The sequence below is a fragment of the Pipra filicauda genome, unplaced genomic scaffold (genome assembly GCF_003945595.2).
Source record: "Pipra filicauda isolate LSUMZ 115617 unplaced genomic scaffold, ASM394559v2 scaffold249_size1133689_pilon, whole genome shotgun sequence".
Lineage (NCBI taxonomy): Eukaryota > Metazoa > Chordata > Aves > Passeriformes > Pipridae > Pipra > Pipra filicauda.
In genome coordinates this window covers 1,050,535-1,075,355 of record NW_024104364.1, presented here as the reverse complement: position 1 = coordinate 1,075,355, position 24,821 = coordinate 1,050,535, and the positions used below count along the sequence as shown (strand labels likewise).

The 24,821-nt window shown below is 48.3% G+C and overlaps 1 protein-coding gene and 1 long non-coding RNA gene across 5 annotated transcripts in view; both read right to left on the bottom strand.

The window, feature by feature from the left end:
- KCND3 (potassium voltage-gated channel subfamily D member 3) overlaps positions 1-24,821 on the bottom strand; it is a 101,611-nt gene that overhangs the window by 53,184 nt on the left and 23,606 nt on the right. The gene's annotated exons all lie outside the window — the stretch shown is intronic.
- Positions 5,870-9,900, bottom strand: LOC113987925. Its single transcript, XR_003540720.2, has 2 exons — positions 9,713-9,900; positions 5,870-8,580 (listed from the first exon to the last, which is right to left on the bottom strand). It is a non-coding gene; the product is annotated as an uncharacterized LOC113987925 (long non-coding RNA).

Here is a 24,821-nt window from a genome sequence, read left to right as displayed (position 1 = left end):
CAGTTCTTAAGTGGAATCATCGTTCATAAAGAAGCTATAACTGGATTTTTTTAGACCTTTTGCCCTTGTCTTGCTTCAGCTTTAAGTCATGTCATGGGGAATATGAATGCAGTGTAAAACTTGGTGTTAACAGACCATAGCCATGAGGTGCAGGAAAGGTCATTTGCTATGGGGGAGGTGAGGCCAAAGGTGCCCAAAACATGGATGGTGGGAAAAAATTCTGCAGTGAGACGTCATTACAGGGTTTTATTTGGCTTCTTTTTGCAGATGGCTGGTGAGAGACAAAGCTGGATATTCTGCATGAAGCGACAGAATTATAGCAAAACGTAACAGAAGAGACTTCACAGCCACAGGGAAATTCTGGGCTGGATCCATCGAGGCCCTCAGAGTCCTAGTCATCATCCAGGAAAGCACTTAAGCACCTGCCTTACTGTAAGCACTGCTTAAATCAATGCTGATTTGCTTTGCTGAATCAGAAACAGGGTTCAGGAGTCAGTCTGGGTGCCCCTGTTTTTCATCAGCACAGTGGGTCACTCCTACTTTGAAATCCTCTCCTCTTGAACAGGGGAAGCTTTTGGAGCAGAGAATATTTCTTGGAAACTATTGGAAACATCCCTGGTAGCCTGGGGTGGAGGAAAGGAGTAAATCGAGTCACCCAATAAATAATGACAGTAAAAAGGGGGGGGCTGAACTTGATAGAAAACATGACTGATTTTCAAAAGTGAGCAAATTAGTCATGAGGCCATTGTAGTTATGGCCTTTGTGGTGAACACCTATGTTTTGTCACAGCAGAGGTGACAAAATGTTACAGACCTTGGCACGAGGTGAGGGGAGGATGCTGCTGCTGCTGCTGGCTTTTGTTCCCTGGCCAGCTGTGGAGCCTCCCTTTCCTCATGCTCCCTCAGATTATTGTGGGGAGAATAAATAATGACAGTAAAAAAGAGGGGCTGAACCTGATAGAAAACATGACTGATTTTCAAAAGTGAGCAAATTAGTCACAAGCCCATTGTGGTTATGGCAGAGCTACAGGTACGTGGGTGTTTGGCCTTTTGCTGCTGAACAGCCAGTCCCAGGGTGATCACAATTTCCCTTCTGGCCTTAAAAGCTGTTAATGAATTCCTGATCTCCCATGGCCCACCTTCTGTTTGTTTACCTGTGAATTCTGCCTTGCTTCTCCCACTGGGCATCGAGGTGCCCAGGCCTTGGCAGGACTTTGATTCATCCAAAAGGAATGGATTTCTGTCATCTCCAGGTATAAACAACCTGCTCTGAGAGGAGTGGATTGTATAGGAAAGGGACATCTCCCCATTGATCTGCTGCTTAGTCTTTATAAGAACATTGTTCAATCATATAGACACATGTATAGATAAATATCACACACGATTTCCTCCAACGAATGTGAAGCCATGGAAGGGTAATTTAGTTACATTAAACAAGTCTTATCCCCTAGGAATGGACTTTCTGTGGCTGGACCTTGAGCTTTCACTGGCATCCAAATCTTAGTTGCTGTCTGTTCTTCCCAAGCTCAAACAGTAGCCAAATGCTTAAACCTACACCATATGGTCTTTTGATTTTACTTTTGGACAGGAGTCAGGTCCCCAGTGCTTCCTCCTAAGTGGGCCAGACAAACCTGGAGACAACAGGATGCTGGGGAGGCAGGGCTGTGCCCCAAAGGAGCTGCAGGAGATTTAATTTCCCTCCCAAGGGTGTGTCTGGGCCCTGGGAGGGATGAGACAGGCTCGTTTTTCACTTGGAGCAGGGTTGGCAGCAGACAGGCCACCTGCAGCAGCAGGATGCAGAGCACTGAGTGTCTCATTTGCTCAGGTGTTTCTCCCTCCCACCCTTTACCAAAGACCCCACTGCTGAGGGGTGCTGTGCAGAGAGGCTGTGGAATCCCCACCCCTGGAAGTGTCCAAGGCCAGGTTGGATGAGTCTTGCAGCAACCTGGGCTCGTGGAAAGTGTCCCTGCCCACGGCAGGGGGTGGGATGAGATGAGAGGTCCCTTCCAATCCAAACCATGCTGTGAATCCCTGATTCCCTCTGTGCAGCACAGACACGACCTGTCCATGGCAGAGGGCTCTTCAGGAAGGGGTTTTCCAGACTTAAGCCCCTGGGTTCAGAGAAGTCACCCAGCAGGAGATCATAGAATCACAGAATCAGCTGGGCTGGAAGGGACCTCCGAGATCATCAAGTCCAACCCTTGATCCAACCCCGCTGTGGTTCCCAGCCCATGGCACTGATGCCACATCCAGTCTCTTCTTAAAAACCTCCAGGGAGGGAGAATCCACCCCTTCCCTGGGCAGCCCATTCCAAAGGCTGATCACCCTCTCTGGAAAGAAATTCTTCCTAATATCCAACCTAAACCTCCCCTGGCACAGCTGAAGACCCAGCCCTCTTGTCTTGCTGATGGTTGCCTGGGAAAAGAGACCAACCCCCCCCTGGCTCCCCCCTCCTGTCAGGGAGTTGCAGAGAGTGAGGAGGTCTCCCCTGAGCCTCCTCTTCTCCAGGCTGAGCCCCCCCAGCTCCCTCAGCCTCTCCTCACAGCACTTGTGCTCCAGTCCCTTCCCCAGCCTCGTTGCTCTCCTCTGGACCTGCTCCAGCCCCTCCATGTCCTTCCTGAGCTGAGGGCCCAGAGCTGGACACAGCACTCCAGGGGTGGCCTCACCAGCGCTGAGTCCAGGGGCAGAATCACTTCCCTGGCCCTGTTGGCCACCCTGTTCCTGAGCCAGGCCAGGATCCACTGGCCTTCTTGGCCACCTGGGCACACTCTGGCTCCTGTTCAGCTTCCTGTCAGCATCTCTTTTTGCAGCAGCTCCCAGGTCTGTTCACACAACATAAAACCTTGTGAACCCTCAGCAATCACCTCACTCCCTCATCCCCGTGATGTGGAGCCTGAGCTCTGGTTCATCAGTGCACAGGTACCACGTCAGAAACAACCCAATCCCATGGGAATTACCCCAGGAGCCCCTGCCCAGAGCTCTCTGTAACCATCATTTTCTGTCACCCTCCCCAGCTCTCTCTGCCCAAGATCAGGACACAGCTTCTGGTTGATGGTTTTGTTTTTTCCCTACCCTATTTTTAAGGGAGCCCACACCCATTAATTTCTCATCAGGGTTCAGAGTGCTCCTAATCATCCCCCTGAGATTAATTAGCCACCAATGAAGGTTCAGTCATTTTATTTCAATCATTTCATTTCAGTCATTTCAAGGCATCACTGGCAGATTCCTCAGCTGAGGTCTAAACACTTCTCACTTAGTCCTGCCCCAAAATGTGCTGACAATTAGGTCTATCTGGGAAATGTCCACAGCATGTCCACAATGCTTTTTTTGGTTTATTTATCTCCCAGAGTTGAAACTCTGGGAGGTTTGCAACTGATACTAAAACCAAACATCTCATTGTTCCCTTTCCCTGCACAAGTTACTTTAGTAAGAGCCTGGGTGAATGTCCAGGGGTTCTTGCCATCGAATTTGCTCTGCATTTCAACCATATAAAACAAGAAAGTTGGAAGTGAAAAAACCACTGGGGAAAGTGCAAACCTGTGGTTACAGGACTCCAGACTCATCTCATGTACTTTCACAAGAACCTCTGGGCTCTGAGGCTTGAAGGGAAGATTTGAAGAATGACAATGAGGTCATTTTTTCAGATATTCCCAGACTGCTCTTCAATGTTTGATGAGCAGCACTGGGGCCCTTGATGGAAAATGACTCCTGAGTTTTATAGTTTTTTTTTAGTTTGCTCTAATTTTTATTTATTCCAGTTTCATAAGGTGTTTGGAGAGGCTTTTTCCTAACTTTGGAGAGGTGATCTGGGCTTGCTGAAAGCCTTGTCTCCACAAAAGCAAGGCTGTGTGATACAGGTCTGTCCTTGCCTTGCTCTTGCTGGCAGTGTCTGAAGTGGTGAGTGATAACACCCAGTAGTGCTGCAAATGCTCAGCAGAAGTGATCAGATGCCTTTAGTATCTCCACTGGAGAGTTCATCTCCTGCCTTCTCTGTGATTCAGTAAAAATACCCTGGCATCAAATATTTATGAAACACAAATTAAGATTTAGGCCCTCGGATACCGGGGCTGGGTAACGATGGGTTTATGGGTGTTGAGGGGCTGGAAATGGGCTGGGACGAGGCACAGGGGGCTGCTGGAGGCCAGGCAGTGCTGGCACATGGCCCTGCTCACTCCTCTGCCCTGCCAGCAGTGCAGCCTCCTGCCTTCCCCTCGGAGCTACCCTGGGGCAAAGGGGGTTGTTTGACATTTCCAGAAAATTCCTGCCGGGCACACGAAGGGCTGTGAGCAAAGCAGGGTCAGTCCTGAAGTGACTCCAGCCAGGGGTGAACGAGTGAGATGCTTCTTTCTGCTCTGGAATTAAGGTAAAATGTGTAATCCAAGGGAATGTGGGCTTGGGACCCCTTTTTCTTATCAGTGAATCACAGTTTGGTTGGAAGGGACCTTGAAGTTCATCTCATCCCACCCCCTGCCATGGGCAGGAACACCTTCCACTAGCCAAGGTTGCTCCAAGCCCCATCCAGCCTGGCCTTGGACACTTCCAGGGATCCAGGGGCAGCCACAGCTTCTCTGGGCAACCTGTGCCAGGGCCTCCCCACCCTCCCAGGGAAGAATTCCTTCCCAGTATCCCATCTAACCCTGCCCCTGTCCATGTGAAGCCATTCCCCTTTGTCCTGTTGCTCCAGGCCCGTGTCCAAAGTCCCTCTCCAGCTCTTTTGGAGACTTTAGGCACTGGAAGGGGCTCTGATGTCACCCCAGAGCCTTCTCTTCTCCAGGCTGAACAATCCCAACCCTCCTGGCCTTTCCTCACAGGAGGAAATTCTCTCCATCACTCCAATCATCTTTGTGCCCCTTTTCCTGGCACACCCTCTTTCCCCAAAGACCCGGGGTGGGGTTTCTGCTCCCTTCATCTTCCTCCATCCCTGTGGCTGGGGAGTTCCCAGTGTTGTTCCCGGGGAGCTCGGTGCTGTTTCTGGGAGTGACAAACATCCCATGGACCACCTGCCCCCTGCCCTGGGGTGGAGGGTTGGTGTCACCAGGTCAGAGTGGGCCCTTGCAGCGTGGCCACAGGAAATCTTGGTGCTCTGCAGCTGGGGGAGGCTCTGCTGCCTGTTACTGGAAGTTCCCCGGGCTCCTTTCCCCATCCCTGTGTTTTATTCCGGTCGGCACACGGCGGTTCCACACACATCCCTTCCAGAACCTCGACCTGATCCCTGCTGGGCTCAGAACTGACAAAGCTCTACCTGGCCAGTAGTGAGGTACCTAATCCAGCAGCTAAATATAGAACTGCCAGAGCTCTCCCTGAACCTGTGCCAGCACGGGGAGAAAATCAATGTCCTTCCTCACACAGCTCCTTGACAGGCCTTTGCTCCCAGACTCTTATCTGGGCCTGTCACTGATTCCCAGATATTCCTTGATTCCCTTTAGAAAGCCCAGAGCCATCAGTGCCTAATGCAGAGCTGACCCTTCCCTGGAAAAGCACCTCTTCCCTCCCTTCAGGGCTCCAGCTTGTTCTCCCAGGTGAGATCCCAGTATTGAGATCTGCAGTGGTGCAGCCGGGCTTGGTATTTGTTCTTAAATTATATTGTTTCCTTGTGTACTTTTAAAGTAAAGGTATTTGCTTCTCCCTGGTAAGGCTCAGTATCCTTTTGGCATTTCAGAAAAGGTGGGCAGGATGAATTATTCATTTTAAAAGTGTGTGACATTATGATGGAGCTCCAGCAAAGTACATTTAAACATTACAAAATAGGATGAATCAGTTTAAACTCATCTGAGCTTATCATATATCAGATGAAATGACTGATATAAAGGCTAAAAAGGAAGAAAAAAAGCTCTTCTCAAACCATTTCTAAATTAGACTCCAAAACCACACCAAATACAAAAGAGGGTTTATTTTCAGATCATTAAATGCCAAAAGGTTTAGGGAAAACTGGTGAAAATACAGAGTTAAACCCCTCTTTGCTAAAAAGCAATACAACTCTTGGAACTGGGCTGATGTACATCCCTGAAAGCAGGAAAGGGACAGGTGGGGACACACCAGGGTGGATCCCTGAGGATCTGAGGACACAGATTCCTCAGGAGAACTCGTGTAGATGAGAAAAGGAAAAGCTCTGGTTGAAGCCTAAAGAATAAGGTGGTGAAAATCAGGAGAAAGGACCTCATGGAGGTGCTCCAGGAGTCTCCCCAGGTTTGTGTCTGCTCTGTCTCCTTTATTCTGAAGTGGGTTTTTTTTCTGAAAATACAAATATTAGTTTTTTTCTAAATCCCTCTGCAAAATCTCCTTCTGCCTGCATCCAAATAGGAGGATCCCTTTACCTGTAAAAGGGATGTCTGGAAGTGCAGAGCACTGGGAACAGGATGTTCAGACTCAGAATTTATACAGCCCTCGTTATTTTCATGAAAATTCCGTCTTAAAAAGTCAAATTTGGGGGGGGAAATCCACTCTAAGGAGTCCTCTAAGCAGAATTTCTGCTTGTCTTTATGCTTTAAATATTGCTTTTTGGTGACAATTGTTGTCCTTCCTCCCAGGGCAACTGCACTCCCAGTTGGACTGAGCACCACAGGAGTTTCCTTGAGGCTCCTGCTCAGACCTGGCTGGTTTGGGGTCTGGATCCTGATTTTCCTGATTCTTCTGGGGAGGCCAGGCTGCAATTCAGCTGAACCCTTCATTCCAGCCTTCCTGCACATTTTTTTCCCTAAGATTTCCCACTGTGCTAAAATTTCCAGGCTCTGGTCCAGCTGCTCCATCATCTTTTCTTCCCTGTCCCTGTTGGATGAGGAACCCCCAGGAGCCGCTCCTGCCCCCTCCCTGTGCTGCTTTGATCTATCCAAATATTTATTCCACGCCCACTTTTCTTTAAACTTTCCAAACAACTAAGCTTTTTCCCCTCCTAAAACCGATCTTAACATGCTTTTCCCAGCAGGAGTTACTGCAGGAATAACACAGATGTTGCAGGAAGAGCTGAGACGCAGGATTTTGGTTCCCCTCACGATTTAATGGAGCTGTTCTGCTTTACCCAAATCCCCTGGAAAACTCCCTTAAAGCTCCCTGCTGATGGGTGTAAACCCAAGGTCTGACTCCTTCAGATCACCGGGATGAAAGGGAATAAAAGCACAGGCGCTCTCGTGAGCAGCAGCTCCAAAAATCCACCCAGTTCAGCATCCTGTCACTCCCAGTGACAAATGGGCAAAAAAAAAAAAGACCCTGAACAAGGGAAAAACCTGCCACCGAGGCCATTTCTCTCTGAATTCAAAAGAATTATAACCTTTTCTAAATTCACGTTGTCTTATTTTGACGACGAGTCCTGGGTTCCGATAGAAATGTCGGTTCTGTCTGAACAGGCAGCTGAACTCCTGCTCCCAGGGATGTGCTGTGGCCCCGAATCCCTGAGGTTTAATCATGTGAAGGTGCATCCAGTGACCTGTTGGTTGAATTTGTCCCTTTGATTCGAGGCCTCTCAGCCCCTTCCCCTCTCGTGTCTTTAAGACCGGTGGGAATTGCCCCTTCTCACCTGGGGCTCTTTCCCCGCTCCTTAAAGGTGCACTTTTTGAAGAACAGGGCCAGGCTTTGATCCAATCGGGTTCAGAAGGCAGTAATTGCATTCTGCCAGGCTAAATTTCCTTGCAATTCCAATTGGATGCAGTGCTGCTCATTAGGTGAGGTCCTAATCGCCTGCACCGTGTTGCTGTGCAACAACTGCTCCAATGAATCCCCTGGGTCAGGAGACTGAGAGAGTCCTCCTGTATATTTGTAATTTGTAAAGCTGTAATGGGCCCTTTTCAAGGAATATTACTTAATATTTAATAACACTAATACTAATGGACTCTGCATTTGCTCCAATTAAACCCTTGCAAGAGTGGATTGTGTAAACTCTGCCTTCAGCTGCTGGAGTGTGGCAGGTTTTGGAGAGACTTTGTACTTGATGAAGTGAAGAGAGAAGTAGGGTAATATGATTCCCAAGCAATTATGTATTAGGTCCACATACTGCAGCTGCTGAAAGCATTTATCATAATTAATGGAACCACACTGATTATCAAAGGATGTTTGGATAATGATTGATTTGTCACTTGTTGTAAAGCCGTGCAGGACATCAGAGCACAAATTACACTGATTTACTGGAAGAGTTATAGGCTTTCAAGCAAAGCCATTCCTTAGGGGAGAGTCTGGGGCTCTGCTGCTCCTTCCTGGCCCTCTGGGTCCCTCAGAATCATTTCTATGGGATAAAATGGAATTAGGAGACTTCCTGCTAAGAGGGGAAGGGAACGTCCCCTTGAATGAAGGGACAACACTGCCAGGGCTGCTCCACATCTTACAAGAAAACAAAAACCTTTCTTTCTTCTCATCAAAGAGAAACAACAAATTGCCTTCAGCTGCACCAAGAGACCCCCCCCCCCCAGGAGGGGTTTAAAGCCCCCGGGGCAGCTTTTCCACCATCACCTCCCATTATTGCCTCGCCTATTCTTAGTGGAAGTTCCAGGTTTTCCCAAGCCAATTCTTTTCAGCCATTCAACATTTTCTCCCGTGTCAGAGGGAAAGGATGGCTTTACACGGCGTTGCCATGGAAACACCTGCTGGATACGGGCTGGAGATGGGCGAGAGAGAAGGAAATGCTCAAGAGAACTGAAAGCAAAGGTGCAGAAGCCCCAGTGGGTTTCTTTCCTCAGCAGGGCAGTTTGCAGCAGGGATCCCAGGTTTTTCTGGATTTATTTGCACAGTTCAGGGCAGTTTGCAGCAGGGATCCCAGGTTTTTATGAATTTATTTGCACAGTTCAGGGCAGTTTGCAGCAGGGATCCCAGGTTTTTATGAATTTATTTGCACAGTTCAGGGCAGTTAGCAGCAGGGATCCCAGGTTTTTCTGGATTTATTTGCACAGTTCAGGGCAGTTTGCAGCGGGGATCCCAGGTTTTTATGAATTTATTTGCACAACTCAGAGCTTCGTGTCAGAACCAGGGAATTTGGCATGCTGCAGCAATGGGGAAAAAGGACAAATGTTATCCCTGGTGATTTCATCACCCCCTCCAAAGTCACTGTCTGATTTTTTCCATGGAGATCTACTCCCAGCCTGCTCAACCCCCTCCCCTTCCCTCAGGCCACTGATGCAGCCAGAGCAGGGCTCCTTCCCTGTGGGTCGTCTTGGCAACATGTGATGTCCAGAGGGGTTCAAAGCCATGGGCAGGGGTTTCCTGGGCTGACCCCGTGTTCCCAACGCTAAAAGGCATTTTTGAGGGGGAGAATTAACATAACTTATCAGGCTGAGTGCACAGGAGGCATATTTTTAATTTTGAGCATGTGTATTTTACATTCCTGACTCCAGACCTGATAGTCAGTTCCTCCCTCTACCAACCTGATCCAGGGCTTTCTGGAGTCAACAGGACCCTGTTTTCCCCAGTGATCTTTGGCTCAAATGTTGCCATAAAAGCTTTTGGATCAAAGCACGTTGTACAGAAAGTCAGACAGGTATAAAGAGCATCTGTTGTGTTGAGTCATTTGAGTTTGTGCCATGCCTTAGACCACTTGTGGATAAGCTCTCAGCTTTCTGCTGTGTGTACACCACTTTAAACCAAGCTTGATGTCTGCCTCTCTAATTCTAAGCAGAGGGAAAAATATTCTCTGAGTTTATGCTTCGGCATCGTGGGCTTCAAGAGGCTGTGGGAGTTTAAGTGCTGGGAACAGGGCAGAGAGTTTCAGGAGGGTTTTAAGACCACAAACTCACTGTTCAGTGCTTCTGCAGCCTTTGCAGGACACGCAGGTGTCAGTGGAGAGATCAAAACCCACTGGGTAATTGTGAGGGATAAGTCCATGGATGGTGGATGGCTGGTTACAGGGATGACTTCATAAATCATAGAATCATAGAATCACAGAATCAGAGAATCAGCTGGGCTGGAAGGGACCTCTGAGATCATCAAGTCCAACCCTTGATCCAACCCCGCTGTGGTTCCCAGCCCATGGCACTGATGCCACATCCAGTCTCAGCTTAAAAACCTCCAGGGATGGAGAATCCACCACTTCCCTGGGCAGCCCATTCCAAAGGCTCAGCACCCTCTCTGCAAAGAAATTCTTTCTAATATCCAACCTAAACCTCCCCTGGCACAGCTCAAGACCCAGCCCTCTTGTCTTGCTGAGAGTTGCCTGGGAAAAGAGACCAACCCCCCCCTGGCTCCCCCCTCCTGTCAGGGAGTTGCAGAGAGTGAGGAGGTCTCCCCTGAGCCTCCTCTTCTCCAGGCTGAACAGCCCCAGCTCCCTCAGCCTCTCCTCACAGCACTTGTGCTCCAGTCCCTTCCCCAGCCTCGTTGCTCTCCTCTGGACCTGCTCCAGCCCCTCCATGTCCTTCCTGAGCTGAGGGCCCAGAGCTGGACACAGCACTCCAGGGGTGGCCTCCCCAGTGCTGAGTCCAGGTCAAGAATCCCTTCCCTGGCCCTGTTGGCCACCCTGTTCCTGAGCCAGGCCAGGATCCATTGGCCTTCTTGTCCCCCTGGGCACCCTCTGGCTCCTGTTCAGCTCCCTGTCCATCCCCACTCCCAGCTCCCTCCCTGCCTGGCTGCTCTCCAGCCCCTCTGGCCCAGCCTGGAGCTGCCGGGGGTTGTTGTGGCCAAAGGGCAGGACCCAGCACTTCAAACAGCTCCAAGTCTTAGATGTCTTCAGACCCATCTTTCTGAGTTCATATCTGTGTGGTTTCAGAGCTTTCTCTTGCTGTATTCCGAAATTTAAACTCGTGTCTCTCAGCTAGAGGTGCTGCCATGCTGTTGAGTGGTGACCAGAGCAGGATGGAGAGATGTAAGTACCCTGAGGATGGACCAGCCTCTCCAGGGAGGTTGTCCCCGTGTTCCTGAGCGGAGCAGCACCAACCTGTGCAGCCCAAGCCGCCTTTTCCTGCACAGTTTGTCTGTCTGGTTGTGCTGCCCAAAGCTAAAACGACCTGTGTAGCTCTGGAATTCAGTTATCCACCAAAAATAACATCCTTCTGGGAACTGGGTTTGAAAACTGGCTCTCTGTCACTGCTACAAATCATCTGCTAATTGCTCAGAGAACTATTGCAAGGAGTTGAGTGCTGAGTCTGTGCTTCCCAAATGTCCCTGTGTTTCCTGGTCATCCCTTATCCTGCTTTGATCCCTCCTGCTGTTACATTTTCCCCATCACTGGTTTTTTTTTTGCCTCTCTCTGCTGGGACCCTGAAATGTGTGTGTTCATCTTTAGGGCTCGATTTTCCCTTTTTGTGCCTCCTGCAAATCTTATTAAGCCTCGTTGTGTTAAATGGCAGAAATGTGCAGTTAAGTCTGAGGTTTTCAAAATGCATTAGACCTCTCTTCAAGTATGCAAAGTGTAAATGGATTTTTGTGCTTTGGGAATGCAGCAGTGTGTTTACAATTTTGGTTAGATAAAAGGATGCTGAGATGGCCTTTAACACTGATTTCACGTTACGTTTTTTCTCGGCTTTAATACAGCCTTGGAGGTTCTTTTTAGCGTTCTGATTTACAGAATGCATCGGAAAATGAGTTTTATTTTATTTATCACCCAGTAATGGGCTTTTCTTTCTGTTCTTCCTCGGTGTAGTTGGCTTTAAAAATAGTAACCTGTGTAATCTCGTTAGGTCAGGCTCTCTTCTTGCAGGGTTTCTATTGTAGGGTGGGTTGAAACACTGAGAAACACAAACTTCTTGCACTGGTTTGTTATTTTTCTTGTGAATCCAACTCAAGCCAAGTGAGCCACGACAGGTATATATTAAACCTGAGCCTTTTTGAACCTGAAAAGAAAGTTTTCTGAGCGATACAGTTTTAAATATCAGGAGAAACTGAGCTCTCTGTGTGCTGGTCGTGTAATTTTGGAGCACATCTGGGCAGCTCAGCTCAAATTCCCATTCTGCACATCCTGGGCTGCAGCAGCAGGGGCTGATGGTATTTATTCACCTTGCAGAGGCAGCTGGAAGGTTGTGTTTGTTACACATAAACTGCACTTGGACAGTGAAAGCTGCCATGGAAGTGTTGTACATAAATGGGGTGATTTGTCCAAGGAGGCTGACAAAAATAATGGCAAAAAATAAACTGCTCTCTTGGGTGAATGGGCATTATCTGTGTGTTATCAATCCTTTGAGGGGACTCTGGAGCCCTGGGGTGGCTCTTGCAGGAAGCAAAGAGGGGCCAAAAAAAACCAGGCCTGGAGTTTTGACTTTTTCAAGCGCCTTCGTTATTGAAATCTAAATTTAATTCCAGTTATGATTGCTTTGAGAGTGATGCCAAGTCCTATATAACCTGACCTACTTCAAAAGTGTATGGAGAAATATATCCATCAAACTGACCTTCCTTTTGTCATTTCACATCTCAGTTGTCACCGTGGAAAACTTGGCATTAATTTTTCAACAGGCAGAGAGAGACAGATGGGGTCAGACGTGGTGACTTGCAGGTAACAGGAGGAGTATTTGTATTGATCAGCAAAAGGAGATGAAATGCCTGAGAGATGGTGAATCTCCTGCTCATTCTCTCAGTTTATCTGTCCATGGATTTGGTGTAGAATTCCTTGATAAATTACTGGTTTGATGCCCTTAACTCTGTAGAATCCCAGAATGGTTTGGGTTGGAAGGGACCTTAAAGCTCATCTCATTCCAAACCCTGCCATGGGCAGGGACACCTTCCACTAGCCCAGGCTGCTCCAAGCCCTGTCCAACCTTGACCATTCCCAGGGATGGGGCAGCCACAGCTTCTCTGGGCAACCTGTGCCAGGGCCTCCCCACCCTCCCAGGGAAGGATTTTTCCCATATATCTGATTTAAATCTACAGTATTACCGTGTCTGTCAGCTCTGATGCTGCCTAACAAATGTGTGCCTATAAGGAGGTGCAAGAACTGGTGATTTAAACAGAAAACAAAACCCACTCAGTGTCTTAACCAGGAGAGGGTGAAACCTTTGGCCCATTCCATGGGTAGCTGGTTATATCCAGAGCTCTCCCTTGCAGATGTTGTGGACAGAGCTGTGGTGGATTCCTTGCAGTGCAGAGATCCCTGAGCAGGTTTGGTGCTGGCAAGCTGGGAGGCACCAGGAATATCCTGGCTGCAGCAGCACAAGAGCTCAGTTTAGATCCCTTTAGCCCACTGAAAAGCCACGTGCTGTGCTGTGCTGCAGAGCCTGCACTGCTCTGGCTTCCTCAGCTTGGCTGAATAAAGCTAAAAATCCATCACCTTCCTCCCTTCCCTTTGCTCAGCTGAGGGGTGAGAGGTGGTAGGTAGGAATAAATCATTGATTTGAGGCTCCTTCTTTCCCCCTACAAAGCCAGAACAGTGTAAAGGCACCTCAGTAAGAGCAGGTCTTGCCCTCTGCCCAGGAATATGTTTCTAAAAGAGGAGTCTCAGCCTTTGCAAGGGCGTTTTTGGCCTGTCTGCCTTTGCTATTCCACAGGTCTGGCCTCCACTAGACTTCCATGACCACTGAGGGCTTTTGGGGATGTTGGATTTCATCCAAGTGGTCCAAATTCAGGGCAGACTGGGCAGCCCCAGCAGGGCATCAGGAAAAGGACGTAAGGAACGTTCCCTCTTGTGCAATTTAATATGTGGGAAAAACATGGGCATGCCTTCTGTTTAAATCCCATTTACAGTTACAGATAGGCAAAGATTTCCAAGCCTCTATTATGCAAAGAAATTTCAGAATGAAATGTTTTGTGCTCAGTTGAGAAGTTGATCTTATGACCTCGGGGGAGAGAAAAACTGGAGAAAAGGAAACTACCTGCATAAAAAGCAGATTTACTGAAGTTTTATCGGTTTTTTTCCCATAATATTGATGGAAAGGGACATCCTGAGTGTTTGCAATGTTTTCTCTCAGTCCAAGTCTCAACTCCCTCCCTTGTGTGTGAAGCAGAAGGAACTGGCTCAGCAGCTGAGCCCGATCAGAGAGTAAAACATTAAATCCAAAGCAGCTCTCAGCTCCTCCAGCCAGGAAAATATCCATGTTTTATTCATAGATGAACACTAGTCAACATCCTCCAGTTCCCTGGATACAACCCTGAGTCTATAAATAGCTCTGCAATGACACAGCAAACCAACATGGGGATGGAAGGCAGCGGCACGGGGCTCATCCCACCCGGATCCTCATGGGAAAACACACTTGGAGTCACCTCCAGCAGCTGGAGCAGGGCAGTGGGGCTGCCCAGGGTAGACTGGGGTCAGGGGGCTTGTCCAGCCTGGATCCACGTGGGAAAACGTGCCTGGAGTCAGCTCCTGCAGCTGGAGCAGGGCTGCGGTGCCCAGGGCTCAGAGGGCTCATCCCACCTGGATCCTCATGGGAGAACATCCATGGAGCCATTCCAGCAGCCAGAGCAGGGCAGTGGGGCTGCCCAGGGAACACAGGGCTGCCTGGGCTTATCCAGCCTGGACCCTCATGAAAAAAACCATGCCTGGAGTCAGCTCCAGCAGCTGGAGCAGGACAGCAGTGCCCAGGGCAGGCTGGGCTCCCTGGGCTCATCCACCTGGATCCTCGTGGGAAAACATGCCTGGAGTCAGCTCCAGCAGCCAGAGCAGGGCAGTGGGGCTGCCCAGGGCACACAGGGCTCCTTGGGCTTATCCAGCCTGGATCCTCGTGGGAAAACATGCCTGGAGTCAGCTCCAGCAGCTGGAGCAGGGCTGTGGGGTCACCAAGGGATGCTGTTCCTCCCCCCTGGGGGGATCTCAAGTTCCTGACCCCTTCCACTCGTGCCCTGCCCCTCTCCTTTGCCTGCTGGTGTGTCCTGCCCCTGGTTGGTTCACTGACACGAAGCTCACCTGGATTTTTCTTGCACACCCAGAGCAGGTGTGTGTATGTTTAGCAGAAGAAAGCTGGAAGTAGTGGATAAACTTGGGATGGAATACAGTTGGGAAATAGAGAATAAATGCATGCCCAGCTCCCTAATGATGCTGTGCCTGATGTATGCTCAGTAATAATTCTCTCTGTAGCTAAAACTGGCTGGATCCTAATTTAATGTAAACTTAGGTGAGTGCAGCTGTAATCATTTACTCCAGACAGGGATGGAGGCCTGGGAGACTTGCCTGGAGTTTCTCACACGTGCCTCAATCATATTTTAGCATGGCTTTAACAGTTCAACAGGCAGAGCTGGCATAACAGATTCATCATGCATGCCCATGATTTATGGCCCCCTGTTGATCTATATCCTCGCTCTCTTTATTTTCCAACGCATTTATCATTCTCACGTGGTCATTTCCTTCCACTCTGCAATTCTCAGTGGCTTCCAGGGGTTTTTTGGGGGGTTTTTTTTGGCTGCTCCTGAGAGTTTCTCAGGAACTTTATCTGGACCAGAAGAGCCCTCAGCAGAGGGTTCAGCTGCAGAGTTGTGGAGATGGGGACGGGGAGGGTTTTACAGAGAGCTATTAATGCCTTGTGTGATTTCTGCACAAACACAGAGACAGCTCCGTTTTGTATTTATACTCTTGGGGCTTTTAACGAGCTCTTTTCCCCCTGCCTTTAATATTTATTGGACCAGAATAATGTAAGATTTAGGATTCTCTAGTAATTCACTTAGGCAGGAGCCAGGCTACGATGCAGAGCTCTGCTCCTTTTAGCTGCAGACACAAACAGCTCCTTCAAAACCATGAATGTGCCTGCAGGAAACAGGGAAACTCCACGTGCTGGAGGACAACCAGATGTCCACCATCCAGATGTGCAGCTGCAGCTGCCTCCTGGCCAAGCCCCAAGCCCTGGGGGCTGTCAGATGAGGGGATGAGGAGCAACCTCAGCTCCACAGACAGGGGTGAGGGGGGATTCTGAGCTGGGTTTTGGGGTGGGTGTCTCACAGAAACTTGTGTTACCCCTTCCACTGTGGGCACCTTGTACTCCAAGGCTAAAGCTCTTGTGAAGGAAGCTGTGGGTGAGGGATGGGGTGAGAGATGAGCTCTGCACTACCTGCCTCTCTCTAATTGCTGTGATGCACACGGAGTACTAGAAAGTTGTACAGGTTATTTTTAAATTGTGGAGGAAGTTATGTAAGGTGGATCATGCTAAGGGTTTATTTTATTTTTTAATGGCTATATTTAAAAATTCACGCAGAAGCATGGAGGGACTTTTAATTACTAAATTTAAACCTTCAGGTGACACTTAAGCAAAGGGGGGGGGGGAAATAAGCCTTTATCATTATTTTTTTTCTGGCCTCCTTTTCTTTGCAAAGCAAACGTAGGAGCAGGCTGGGAGGTTACCCTGAGACACGACAGAGCTTCAGCCTGGGCATGAGCTGCAAAAGCACAGCCCTATTTCACAATATCTTATACTTCACTGGCAATGCAGCATCTTCCATTCTCCATTGCAGGAACTGGCTCCAACACGACCACTTTAATTTCCTTGGGGAGTCCACGATATTACTTCCTGAAACTTGCTCTGTCTGGCTCTGGGAAGAGGCCTCAGAAGCTTAGGAGGGAAGGGCTAAGCTGGAGACCAAAGCACAGCAAAGCTGGTGCTTAAACCAGTTTGTATCCCAACCTTGGAGAGGTGCTTTGCCAAAGGCAGCAGGATATAAACACCCACCAAAGTGAAATATGTGCTGGGTGATTCAGCCTGGAGTGAGTTGGTGCCTTGTTCTCACAAACAGGGCAACCACAGCTTCCAAAAGTCCACGTTTCACTCCAAAAGAACAACTCTCCTGCCTGCCCAAAAGAGATTTCAGGGGTGATGGAGAACCACGCCTGAAAATATTACCTGGGTTTAGTTTAAAGGGATGTTCTGGCTTAGGTGTTACAACTTTGATCAGAGGTGGAAATGAAGGAAAAAATCATATTTTCTTAGGGAAAGTTTTTAGGAAGTTTAATAAGCTTGGAGCCAGTAAGAGGTTCAGAGATTTAGTGGAGTTTTTAATGTCAGCCACAAGTCCTGGAGATGAGAGTAAATTCATAGCTATGGCCTCAAGTCAGCAAAGAGTTTCTATTCAAGGTAGAATTTTAAACCCCTCTGAACTCATCTCTATGCTTCAAATTAAATGTAAGTTGGAGGTCTGGCTAAACAGGAGTGGATTATGTAAAAAAAAAAGACTGTATTGTAGTTTTTTGAGGCACAGCCATTTTTTTGCATGCCTTCCAGGGGCAGGATTACAAATCTTTTAATGAGGATCTGCTTTAAACCCTCTGGCCATTCTGTTTAGGCAGAAACGTTTTCCTTTTCTTCCATGCCAAAAGTAACACCAGAGGAACACGTATTTATCCAGAAATAAAAATTAAAAAAGCCCCAGCTCAGCTTTTGTGTTTGTTATCTAATGCTGGAAAAGCATCTTTGAGGCTCCCACAACTCACCAAGCCCGTTCTTTGTGTTCCCCTGGCCTGTGTTTTTCTTATTGACTGGAGAGAGAAGAGAGAGGAAAAGTGTGTTTTAATTAGTGGGGAGAACTTCATCTGTTTGGAGGTCAAACTGCAGCAGAGTGAACCCCCTCTGGGACTGGATCTGCCACTTGCTCAGGGGAGGGTTCACGGCACCTTCCTGCTCTACCTCAGTGCTTGACTGGGAGCCTTGCCCAGTAATACAGTCATGGAATCATGGAATGGCTCGGGTGGGAAAGGACCTTAAAGCTCATCTCATTCCATCTCCCCGTTGTGGGAAAAAATCCCTCTTTTAATTTCAGAAAGGTGGCACAAACTCAGGGAACAAAGAAGGATTTATTCGGGTCCTTCCCTCCCGGAGTTTTCGGGGAGAAAGACCCCCTGGCTTTACCTCTCATTCATTTTATAGTTTTACAAAATCCCACCTCTTTTTCAGATAAGTTTCATAGATTCATTTTTACCTTAAAAAAGGTTTTTTTTCTCTAAAAAGAGGCTTTCCTTTTATTCTGATTGGCTGCAGGGCATCCCCTGTCCAGGATGATGGATCTTCCTTTGTCCTTAGCCCAAAGAGAGAGAAGAACCCCTTTTGTACAAAAATGGCCCCAAAAGATTTAAAGAACTCTTGCATTCCCCTTATCTGGATGAAAAAGACCCTGACACCCAAGTCCAGTATTTTGGAACTTGGATATCTTACAACTTTGCCATATGCCTATAAAAAATTGTATTTTTATTTCTCATACTGTCATGGGCAGGGAGACACCTTCCACTAGACCAAGTTGCTCCAAGTCCTGTCCAATCTGGCCTTGGACACCTTTCCTTTTGCCTTTGTACCACGAGCAGAAGTGATTCCATTTCCTGGATCCCTTTCCATTGTGAGCCTCAATTCCTTCCCCTGCCCAGGCAGGGTGACAGCCTGACCTGCCTCCCCCAGCTCTTGGAATTCAGCAGCTGACACGTGAGGACAAACTGTTCTTTTCAGCAACAAGCAGCCTAAATACACCCCAAGAATATTATTAGTTTCTCCTTTCTCCAGCTCGTGCCTTTGTTTTGTTCAAGTGACAGCCCTGAAGGGGGCACGGAGGTTTTACAAGTCTTGGAGCTTGTACAGCCTGAAGGGAACAAAAAAAAAAATAAAAAAGAGATTCTCCCATCTAGTTTTATTGAATATAACCAATCAGGCACAATTGATTGCTCTAAAGTAATCCCAAACCTCACCCTTCCCTGAATGGGAGGCTTCAGACACGATAATTGAAGTAATTCAAATCCTCTGTAAGAAACAACCTTATTGTCTCCTGCCGTGGATGTCTCTGTCATTTATGAAGATGCACTGGTTATCTTTCTGCCAGTGGACTCTAATGAAAGAGGTGGCTGCAGAGTTAAATGGGCCAAGAACCAACTTTCAATCCCCACAACACAATTTAGATAAATTCCTGCAGTGGCACCAGAAACTATTCAGATTAGAGGCACACAAAGGCTTTTGTGGGTTTTTCTGAAGGCACTCGAGAGCCCCCAGCAGCACCTGATGGTTTCCCAGCTACCTGACTAATGAATGACAGTGAAAGGGTTTGGAAGAGATCCCATTACAGATTTCCAGCAGTTTTTTCCCCTGGAGCTGATGTTGTCAGGTCTCCCATCCTTCCTGCTTTGCCTCTTTAGTCGCCACTTGTGCTGAGCAATTTAAAACTCCCTGCTAAGCTCAGGAACCAGCCCTGAGTCACTGCTGCTCCCTGGGGCTGGGACAGCCCAGCTGTGGCTTTAACAGGAGATTTCCACCCTGGGGAACATCTGCTGTGCTCCTCCTGCCCCACTCAGGTGACCCCTGACTTCTGCTTCCCGAGCCTGGAGCTTTAGGGAAAATTGCAGCATCTCCTGGGGGTCGGGGTCGTTGCTCCACAACACACAAACAGGTGTTTTAACCACCCCAAATACAGGCAAACCTTCCTAAAATTCACATCAAAGTTATGTGCAAGCCGTGGAAATCCTCAGGAATCGTTCCCAGCCCCGTTTAAAGCACATGGAAACCACGGGATGAGTCCAAATGTCTCCAGTCTGGCACGTCTCGTAGAATGATGAAGCTGAAGTATAAAGGAACCCAGTTTCTTCCTCCTCTTTTTGCATAAAGTGCTCATTGTTAATTTAGTTCTGAAAGATCCTTGATGGATGGTACCAGGTAGGTTTCCCCATTATTCTTTCTAATCTGCTTGATATACAATAGGAGGCAGTTGAGGGGGAAAAAAAATAAGGAGGCTGAGGAACTTCAAATCAGAATTCATTTATGCAGCAGTTCCAGCATCCATTAAAAATAACCCATTAAATATTGTCCTCTGCTAAATTTAGAAAATGCTCAGGTGTGTCTGCTCCTGTGCTGCACAGAAAGTTTTAAGACAGATTTAATCATACCCAGTGTTAGGGGAAAGAGCTAATTAGATTGACAAATTTAGAAGGCAGTAGTATATTATATGGGAAGAAATGGGTGATTAGATATTATTCACTGTAAAAGTGACTGGCCCTGGGGAATATCTTTAAGGATATTACATGACATAATCCTAGTTTAAAAATTGAGAAAGTAGAAGTTCACATCATCCTCAAAAAATACTTCAGTGTTTCAAAAGGATTTTTCCCAAGGGTAGTTTTTAGGGTTTTTTTTCAGCAGCTGGAGTCAGGAAATGGGCTGGAGTCCTGCTGGCAGTTTGTCCAGTCGGGCTGTCCTGTGTCCCTGTGTCCCTGTGTCCCTGTGTCCCTCTGTCCCTGGCTTTGCCCAGGTATGGGTGGGGAAAATACCACTCCCTTCATCCCCACCTTTGCAGCCCACGGGGTGATGCTGTGGGACACCCCCCACCAGCTGCTTTGATACATCCCATCATGACCTTGTGGGATTTCTGCAAACAACAGCCTTTGTTTATCTCCATAAATTGTATTCTACAGTAGTCATTAAATTGTTAATTAGCCACGTACAAATGGACTCCCTCACAGTATCTTCAGCGTTGCATTTCCCCCATGAAAGCAGGTCTAGAAGGGGAAAAGGGGATTATTTTCCTTAAACAAGTAAAAAAGTCTACTTCTTAACATGATACGGGGAGGGAAGTCTCAGTATTAATGACTTTGCTGAGCTTTAATCACCATAAAAGATAAATGTAGCACGTTGGGAGTTAAAGCCCATGGAAAGCCTGAGGAAGCTGTGTTTTTGTAGTTGCCCTTCTCATTGTGTTTTCCAGCTCTGCTCACATCAGTCTGTGGTTTTTCTCTGCCTGTGGTGCTCTTGAAGCCACTGTCCCCTCGTGCCAGGACGTCCCTCTCCCTCCTTTCCCCATGAATTCATTCCCAGCCACCTTTACCTCCCTGTTCCACCTCCTGAGGTCATTTTATACTGTTCAAAGAAAGGTATAAAATGTGTCAGGAGTTGTGCTTACTCCCCAGCCCCAGCACAGAGGTGATTGATAGAATATGTCATTGCTAAATTGCTCACATAAAAAATGATTCATTCCAGCTCCCTTACACTTGTCCTTCCATTATCCAGTATGGTCTAATTGCAGGGACCAACCTGTTTACAGAAAGCTTTTCAACCTCACTTATAAACAAAAGGAGAGATTAGTTTAGGTAGAAACAGTATGGCTGGGTTTAAAAATGGCAATAATCACAGAAGCATGTGGTGTGACATTAGTGACTTTGCTGCCACAGTCACTAAATACAGAATTATGTCCAACACAGCAGCTCTGGTTCAGGCTGGCTGGATGCTTTCCACCAGCTCTGTTAACTTTATCAGGAAAATAAATCAGGAGCTTGTTTTGTCCTCAAGCACACACGTGGCTTTTTTTTTTTTTTTTCCCCTCTTCTAAAGCAAATTTCTGTTTCATCCTTCTGAAGGGGGTCATTTAATAGCGTGTGAAATGAAATGTCAACAAGAATTAGAACAAATGGCACTGTAAGCCCCGAGAGACAGCAAGTTTCTGCTGGGAAAGATTTCCATCGAGGGAGAGGGGAGAAGTCTCAGGTGCTGCTGCAGGGCCGGTGCCAGAGCCCTCACACCACCTGGAGCCCCGTTTTGGGCAGCATCAGCTGGGCTCTCCTGGAAACTTTGGGACCCTGGCCCTTAAAATTCAGGAGCCAAACCCACCTCCCTGCCCAGGATGTGTTCAGAGGGTGGGTTTTCTCCCAGCCCCTCCTGGTGCTGCAGAGCAGAGGGGTTGGTGGGGGCTCTGGCAGCAGGCAGGGTCCTGTGCTCCAGCTGCTCCTGGATCCCAGGGCTTGTGCCAGCGGCTCCTGGTCCCCAAGTGGCTCCTGCAGCTGCGCTTGGATCCAGGAAACAGCTGCTCCACTGCAGCACTGGGGTTTTGGGGGGGGGGGGAGGCTGCACAGGGGGAGGCACGAGAAGTAGAACTGAGATGGGAGAAAGAGAAATTCTGCTCCTAAAGCTGGGGTTCATGGAATCATAGAATATCCTGAGCTGGAAGGGACAATGAGGATCCAGTCCAGCTCCTGGTCCTGCACAGACAGCCCAACAATCCCACCCTGTCCCTGAGAGTGTTGTCCAAACACCCCTTGGGCTCTGGCAGCCTTGGGGCTGTGCCCACTGCCCTGGGGAGCCTGGTCAGTGCCAACCACCCTCTGGGGGCAGAACCTTCTCCTGAGATCCAACCCAAACTTCCCCTGGGGTGGAGAAGCCTGAGCCCTGGCAACACAAGAGAGATGAATTCTGGCTTTGAGACTGTCATCAGCTGTTTCTCTTTGCTGCAAAAGTCCTTCTGAGACACAACCCTCTCACCCCTTCTCTCACCAAAAATCGGCTTTTAAGCCCCGAGTTCCCATTTTGTGGCCTCGTCCTGTGGGTTCTGTGCATGGCAGGTGGAGACAGGTGAGCTCCAGACATGACAGGGCCACGCTGAGCATCCTGCCCAGTCCCTGGGGTGTCGTGGCACAGACACAGCCGAGGCCATAAACGAAGTTCCTGCCCTTGGGATTATCACTTTTATTAACCATAAAAGCCCATTGTTTATGGGAAGCTCAGAAACTACACGAAAACATAAATGTGAGGCATGCAAATAAATCCTCCTGACAGAACTGTTCACTGGACTCATTACTATGGAAATAAATTTAAAATGTGACTTTTGGGAGCCGCCGAAAGCCATCACTTTGTGGAGCTGTTCTGTGCCTCTCTGATGAGCAAATGCCAAAATTTGTGTTGTGTGGGGAAGGCTTTTCAGATGTTGCTTGCTTTGAAAGTAATTCCAGTGAAACAAAGGCCACTGGATAATTAGGAAGCCTCTATTGTGGTGGATGAACCAGGCCTGGCACGCTCAGGTGCCCGGGCCCTGATTGTGGCCCATTTACATTCTGCACAGAGGTTGCAGACCTATTACTGTGATGTTGCTCACTGCATAAAGCCCAATTAACGAAAGGTTAGGAGGCAATTAAAAAATCACAAAGTGTCCTTTATTTCCAAGTGAAGTTTATACTGCAGGACGAGTTCCTGGCACGCCCTCCAGAACCCTCCCCGAGGACTGAGGCAACTGCTGCTTGTGGGTTTTGTGTGTTTGTTTTGAGCCCTCTGTAGGATTTTGTGGGTTTCTCTAAAGGGACAGAAACAACATGCCAGTCTCAGTCGACCATTTACAGCTCCTTAATGGATTTGTGCCTCAAGTTTGTGCTTTTCAAGTGGCCTTAAATGGGGAGAACTGAAATGAGAGGCATCAAAACTACCTGTCTGAGCAGCAGAGTTTTCTTCTGGGGTGATGTGACAGTGACTGGCATGAAAACTACAGGTGGAAAAGTGTCAGACTCTCTGACCATCAGAAAATGTCAGTGCCAGCCCTTGCCTGTCTGCAGGAGGTGACTCTTTCTGGTCACCTTCTGTGGATGTCAAGGTTTTTATAGAAACAAGGAAGGATTTGATCGAAGCTGCCTCAGATTGAGGTTCTGGTACAGGTGATGGGCTGAAGGATCCACAGGATTCCCCTGCTCCCACAAGAAATGTTCTTCTGCCCCAGAACAGGAGCAGGAATTCCTGATTGTATGGTCTGTGTAGAAGTTGGAGCTTTGTCTCACTTTGATTTTACACCTGTGAAATAGAGATGTCAGTGCTTATCTGGGAAGGCAGTGAACTCGAACAACGGTTGTAGCATATTCTGACAGCCTTGGTGCAGAAATATCACCAAGTTCACTTCTCTTGAGTTATTTATTCCTTTTGTTATCAGTCCAGTGATATGTGGGGAGGTTTTTTCACTGCAGAAGAAGCCTGTTGCTGTTGTATTTGCTGCGAAAGTCGGGAGTGTGCAACAGAGTTCAGCTGTGTGAGCACACTTGGAGCTGCAAATGGCACGTGTGTGTGTGTCTAACATCTGTAATTAAACTGATTGACCTTTCCCTGCAGAGGCTGCAGGGGAGAAAAGCACTGGAGAAGATGGATTGAGAAGTGAATGAGACGCCAAAGTAAATCTCATTTACCCATCCCATGTGTCAATAGCGAGCTGGGAGAACATTAACTCTGCAATCATCTCACGTCACCAAAATCGTCTCAGACAGCAGCTGTTTGCTCCCAGAGCTGTCACAGGGTCACAGACTCAGCAGCTGCTGGGTGGCAGCTCCAGGTCACCACCACAGCTCAGCACAGGCACTTCCCCTCCTAAACCAGCCCCCAAACACAACCCCAGCACCCCTTGCTAAGGCAGTGTGGGACTCAGGAAACTGGGAGGATGTGTGTCATGAAAAAAGCAGCAGGAATAACTGGCCCTTGGAAGCTCTTTTCTTTCCTCAGCGGCTCTTTTCTTCCTAAGTCCCTAAAAAAGAGTCTTTTAGGCTTAGTAATTAACCCCCCAAACCTGCACTGGCACAAACAAACACCTGAGTGGGACAGAAGACAAGTGGTTTGGAAGTGCCCTGTCCTGCCCCTACCTGCTGGGCATTCCCTCACATTCCCGAGCTAAGGACAGGATGGATGAGGACTGAGCAGGAGAGCTGTTCTCCCTGCAGTGAAAGGATTTTGGGGAAGGAAATAAGCAATTTACCTTTAACCACTTCTGCTCCTACTGCGTGCCCAGGGTGACAGTGTGGGGATGGGTCTGGGGTGGCATGTCCTGCCCTTGGGTCACTCTCTGTCCCCAGACTGGCTGGGGAATGTGGCCAACAAGCCAAGGACAGAGCTGATTTCCTCTGAGAGGGACCACAGCCTTGCTGGGATGGGCAGTGGGATCACAGCATTGCTGGGATGGGCAGCAGGATCACAGCCTTGCTGGGATGGGCAGTGGGATCACAGCCCTGCTGGGATGGGCAGCAGGATCACAGCCTTGCTGGGATGGGCAGTGGGATCACAGCCCTGCTGGGATGGGCAGTGGGATCACAGCCTTGCTGGGATGGGCAGTGGGATCACAGCATTGCTGGGATGGGCAGTGGGATCACAGCCCTGCTGGGATGGGCAGTGGGATCACAGCATTGCTGGGATTTGCAGCCTGCAGCCCCGTTAACATGAGGCCTCCTAAATGGTCATGTCTGCCTGACAGACAACCCCGAGCAGTGCTTAGTTTTCAAATAGATCATTCCTGACAAAGCCCATTATT